General features: G+C 40.8%; 1 long non-coding RNA gene across 5 annotated transcripts; it reads right to left on the reverse strand.

Moving 5' to 3' along the window:
- Window positions 1-1,304: 1,304 nt before the first annotated feature.
- Window positions 1,305-4,950, reverse strand: LOC120671242. Of its 5 annotated transcripts, none has more exons than XR_005673556.1 (4): window positions 4,631-4,950; window positions 3,970-4,471; window positions 1,808-3,855; window positions 1,305-1,625 (listed from the first exon to the last, which is right to left on the reverse strand). It is a non-coding gene; the product is annotated as an uncharacterized LOC120671242 (long non-coding RNA). The 5 variants fall into 5 exon arrangements; XR_005673558.1 differs by having other exon boundaries at window positions 3,964-4,471; XR_005673557.1 differs by lacking the exon at window positions 3,970-4,471.
- Between the last annotated feature and the right edge of the window lie 1,215 nt (window positions 4,951-6,165).

Below are 6,165 nucleotides of genomic sequence, written 5' to 3' on the forward strand. Positions count from 1 at the left end.
TGGAGATGGATGCTACTTGCTAATGGAGCAATCTGATCGACTGGATAGATCGATCCAAATTAAACATCCGTGGAACGAAGCTAAGGTCGGCCAGCTACATGCCGACCAATCGCTACCGTTTCGCCGTCTAATTCGTAGCGCAACATGATTTGTGCAGTGCGAGTGCTGTGCATCATCTTCCATTATCATCTCTTGACGTGCGGTGCGGCGTCGTCCACACGAGCTCACTTGGCGCCAAATAATTCGTAGCATTGCTTTCGTGTTCACAGCTCAACCTTGTTCCAGAGTCATCCAGTTGGAAGTGCAGGAACCGTCGAGAGGCCAGTTCGTCGAGCGTATGATTGTGCCCGATTATTCTCGTCGTGTCACCGAGCATTCGGGTAATGGAGCGTACTCTCATGTCATAGATCTTGGTATATATTTCCATATAAATTTGATCAAATATGAGTTTAATTTATAATAAATCTAAAAATAGCTTAAAAATAGCTATATGTAAGGAGGACGGAGAAGAACCTACACAAAATGCAAGTAGAGGTAGGGATAGTAGTGTATGGCCCAAGAGATGTGACTGGGCCATCAAATTTCTTCTTCTGCTCTGATTCATCTCCACATTTCGTCGCTGTCCGGATCAGGAACCCTTCTCTTTTTTATTGACAGGTCAATTTTTTTCTTTGTCCCCGACTAGGCTCCAAACTAAGCATTCACATATTGAAACGGCATCACGAACGCAAACCATCCAATATGGGTCTCTTGGTGATTCGCCCTAGTATCGATCCCGATCCCGCAGACAGGCATTGGAGCTGCCGCCTACATACTCCTACGTAGATTAAAATTCGCATGGAGATGAACCAAAAATAGCATAACTTAGCAGAAAATATACTCCGATACTTTAGGTTTGGTAGCTAACTATAGCCTGACTTAAAGATTGCTTGGGCATTTGGGCAGCGCGTTGAACGAAAATAACGAGTTCGCCGTAGAAATGATGGTGGCCCACTAAATTCTTCACTGGGCCGCGTTGTGTGTCTGTCGGTGTGTCTGTCGGTGGGCCGTAGAAATGATGGTGGGCCACTTGCATGAAACGATGATTCGCTTTTCTTATATTTCCTTTTCTTTTTATTGCTCCTCTCAAACAAAACTGGCAGCAAGAATAATAATAATATCATGCGAGGAACCACTTCACCCAACGAAATTTCAACAAACACGTGAATTTTGGGGAAAAATTATATGAATACCTAGCCCATTCCTTAGTATTTGAAAATAGATTGATTTGATTAATATCAAAAGGAGACAAAATATGAAAAATATAGCATGGAACAGTTGAAATTTTAGATTAATGAACGAGTTATACTAATGGAATAATAATATTTCACCATTACAACAAGGACCCAGCTAACCTAGGACCAGTCATAAATTAGGCCAGCCGTATGGCCGCTCCTAATTGGAAAAGTTAATCCATACTAGTAGCACACTTTTCTTGCTCCAGAAAATTCTTCTTTTCACGTTTTTTCTTCCCGTGCTCATTTCTCGGTAGTGCCAACACTCCACCTCCTTCCGCTCCCATGTCCCACTCAGGCCGACCACATTTTCGTGCCATCGACCACCTAATTCGTTGGTGCTACTCAAAACTGCATAAACAACATTCAATTTCAATGCTCTGCTAGCTAGAAAGTTTTAACTAAGCAATTCAGAATCAAACACAAAAATATTTATCAGGTCCATACGGCATTAGGGTGTGTGATTTTAGGCTAAGAGAGACGTCAAGCATCATTAGGTATCTTAGAAGACAAATATCAAGCAAAACACATACATGATGAGGCACCTTAGAACATAGTACCATCATTCAATACGTCAGTGTTTTTAGTTTCACTCCACCCTATTGAAAAGAACACGTAATGTCAGGCATCATAATGCATTTTGAACTATGAATGGACTGTCATATAAACATATAGAAAACAAGTCTTCACACCTCCTCAAAATCCTAGAAATAAGGAAGAATTTGAATTAGTAGAAATAAAATTGAAGATGGCTGGTAATCAGAACACAAAAAAGGCTAAATTAGAATACAAATGCTAAACTAAAAATGAACACTTGCTTCACAAATTGTTACAATATGAGAAAATGCCAAAACCAGAACACAAAAATAGTAAACTAAAAAGAATAAATTGCTTGTTCATTTGAGTTGCCTAGAAATGAATTCCAGTAGAACCGATAGCTAATCCATCAAAACATGGGAAAATACTACTACCCAATTGAAATACTTTGCTCAGAGATATACAAATATGCCAATTTTATTCACTAACATGAAAGCAAACTAAGGTCTAGTATAAGGGCACAAGCAGCAAAACTTTAGTGCGTCAAAAAATATACCACCATTATTGCACAAATAAACCACATAGTGACCAAAATAGAATTGCTCCTAGTTTCAATATGGAAAGCTTGTCATGCATAAACTAAATTGCCTAAATTCTTCACTAGACTGTCCTAATTGCATAACCATAACCAAGTAATAGCTCATATAAATTGCTTCTAAATTGGATATAAAATTATTTACAAAAATGCAAATGTCATGGAACTGCATAAATATTCTGAACCTGATGATCTAGAGAAGAAATTCAAGGAAAAGGCAGCAGGAGTGGCAAAGCAAGAAAGAGGGTATGAACACGGCGATCTATGAGAGAGAGGGAGAGAGACATGGAGAAAGTTACTAAAACATCACTGAAAATGCTAGCTAGAGTGCCCAGGTATAATTCAAAATATGAAATATAGTAAATTAAAGTTGCTAAAATACAATTAAGTAAACTTCTTAAACATAATAGGAAAAATACTAGAGTGCCAGGCTATAATTGCAAAAATACGACATACTAGAATGACGAGAAATTATTTGAGGACACAAAACAATAGATCCCCAGTGATGCTAAAAACACTATAAGAAATATTTCAGTATCAAAATATAATGGTAAAAATGGAATATATTAGACTAAAATAATGATAAAACACAATAAGTAAATTGTTTGGATGTAACTGGAAAAATGATAGTGTCAGGCTATAATTCCAGAAATACAAGATGCTAAAATGAAAAGAAATTAATAGACCACACAAAATAACTGATCGCTAGTGATGCTAAAACATTACTGGAAATGCTGGAATGTCAAAATATAATTGCAAAAATAAAATGTTCTAGACTAAAATATTGCTAAAACACAACAAGTAAACTGCTTAGATGTAACTAGAAACTTGCTAGTATCAAGCTATCATTGTAAAAATACAATATATTATTTGATCATAACTGAAAAACGTAGTGCTAAAACAATATGCATACACTACACTGATAATTACTGCATTGGATGATGGCCCACAGTCTGTTATTTGACTGAACATACGACATGACTAAAAAAACATCAGCCTGAGACATACACGATGATACATATGTGTCCTCATTTTTTAAGTATGCATCTCTGTTCCCTGCATTTTCTCTCTAGAAACTCTGCTCTTTAAGTAAGCAAACTTCCTATTGTAATGTAGATTATTCTAGAATGAAACAATAATTTTGCCAAACTTGAGAAAAGTATAAAAAAAGAGACAAATTTGAGAAAGGAGTAACTTTCTTAATTAAAAATTCATGCACCTTTGCCTAACTGAAAAGGTAATTGAAAAGGGTATAATGTCTAATCAGAGAAGCAACATTCTGATTAGCTAAAAATATTTAAAAGGGGCTGCATAGTTGAGAACAGAAATTTGCCTGATCTGAAATTCACCCGAGCCATAATAGAATCTGCGCTTAAGAGCCGCATTCCATTTATTTGTCATCACCGAGGAGGTTGGGATCATAATAGAATGAAGCTAGCTACCTCTCATCTGCAAGCCATTGCCGCCGCCGCCGTTTATAAAAAAAAAACAGAGAGGGAATTAGAACGAATAAGAAGTGTGTTGCGAGGGAAGTAGAGAGGAATGGGATGAAATTACTCGCACATCTGATGCATTTGAAAGATCGGCACTAGCCATGCTCCGTCCACTAGCGCGACGCAGTGGGGATTAGATCTCGTGTTAACCTGCGCGTATGCATATGCCCCCGCGAATGCCGGTGTGGCGTGGACTAAGGTCAAACTCTACCCATGTCGAGCTCCTCCACGCCGGTTGCCTCGATCCGCCGCTGCTGGCCTCGCTAGGACCGCTCGCGTGTTCCATGGTCATTTGCTCTAGGGTTGCGTTGCCGCCGCCTTCTCCCAACCCCCATCCCCCGGCTGCAGTGGGAGTAGCACGGGGGATCCGCGTGCGCAAGGAGGTTGGGCTTCCCTGAGGTGGCGGTGCGAGGAGCTCAGGCTGCCGGTGGTCTCCAGCGAGTGGGAGAGGGAGAGAGAGTGGGCGACCATCGAAATGAATTGGCAGATCACACATCCTATGGTTTCGGCGGATAGATCTTCTGAACTCCGCACATGAAGAGGCCGTTCCAATGCGCTAACGCGCGGCTGGCCTGACCTTACAACAATAAAAAATATAACTTAGCATATTGAAGTTCTACGGCACAATCCAGTTCGATTGTTGGAACAACAAAATAAAAGAAGAAAAATTATAGTATTGTAACAACCCAAACATATATCAACCGTTCAATTGGGATTTGGGATTGGTTTACCTCACGTTGTTACGCAGCTTCGCAGCGCCCGGCGTGCTTCGCTGCTCACAAGCTTTGCAAGGGCAGCTGGCGGGGCTGCTGGGCTGCAGCGTACCCAACTTCTGGATCCACCGCTGCAGGAGCAGAGAGTGTGATCGACACTTCGACAGACAGTGAAGTCAGCCACTTGGGGAGTGAACACGACTTCGCTATTTTTCTCGCCGAACCCAATCCGATCCCCACCATGGTCGCCGCAAGAATTCCTCTACTGCTAACATTTGTTCCAGAATCTCCGATGTGCTCAGCCACGCCTGTCACTTTCTCTCCGTCCCTTGTGGCTACCAATACAACAACAACATAGCCTTTTTTTTCCAAGTAAGTTGGGGTAGGCTAGAGATGAAACCCGAAAGAAATAAGTTCAAGGTTCAGGCACATTGATAGCTAGTCTCCAAGCGCTTCTATCCAAAGCTATCTCTTTAGAGATATTCCAATCCTTAAGGTCTCTTTTAACCAACTCATCCCACGTCAGTTTAGGTCTACCTACTACCCCTCTTTACATTATCGACCCGCTCAAGAACCCCCATTACGCACCGGCGCCTCAGGAGGCCTTCGTTGGACATGTCCAAACCATCTCAGCCGATGCTGAGTAAGTTTCTCCTCAATTGGTGCCACCCCGACCCTATCCCGAATAACTTCGTTCCGGACTCTATCTCTCCTTGTGTGCCCGCAAAACCACCGCAACATCCGCATCTCTGCTACACTCAGTTGCTGCACATGTCGCCTTTTTGTAGGCCAACATTCAGCACCGTATAACATCGCCGGACGAATTGCTGTCCTATAGAATTTGCCTTTTAGCTTTTGTGGCACCCTCTTGTCACAAAGGATGTCCTTTGTGGCTACCAATAGGGAAAAATTTCTCAGCGAAAAAACGAGAAAACCGATAATCGAATTTATCGGTGATGGTGACCGTTTTGTCAAAAGTTCTCGGTAATTCTAAATCCGTATCTACCCTTCCCTTCTAGTCTATATATCTTCTCATTTCTATGCATTCCAATGTCTTATATTTCATATTAGATTATTTAAAGATAATCTAGATTATTTTGTGTACATTTTGAGGAATTTTTTCCCGATAAATTTTCAAGAAATCCGATAAAAATATTTATTAGCAACCTCCGTTTTTCCCTTATCGATAAAGTTAACCCGCTACCGTATTGTCCTAGCTAGCCTCCTGGACATCCCCTAGCTATAAGCTCGCTACAGAACACACCTCTCCCTAACCTTGCCGGAAACGATCGTCGACGGAGAGGGGAAAAGGGTGAGAAGAGAGGAGCAGCAAAATCAATGTTGAGACGGAGAGAGACACTCGATTGCATTTTATATTTAATTTCCTAAATAATTAACTGAGAAATACAGGGGAAGGTTCTTCTTTTCAGCTCAGAGGCATGGATTGTGGAGTGAGCAACTTGGTAATAACTCAACCGAACGAATTATTACCAACAAACCATATACTCCCTCTATATTATAAGAAAGTCGTTTTGAGTTTGTTTTAAGTCAAA

This window comes from Panicum virgatum, chromosome 4N, assembly GCF_016808335.1.
Source record: "Panicum virgatum strain AP13 chromosome 4N, P.virgatum_v5, whole genome shotgun sequence".
Classification (NCBI taxonomy): domain Eukaryota; kingdom Viridiplantae; phylum Streptophyta; class Magnoliopsida; order Poales; family Poaceae; genus Panicum; species Panicum virgatum.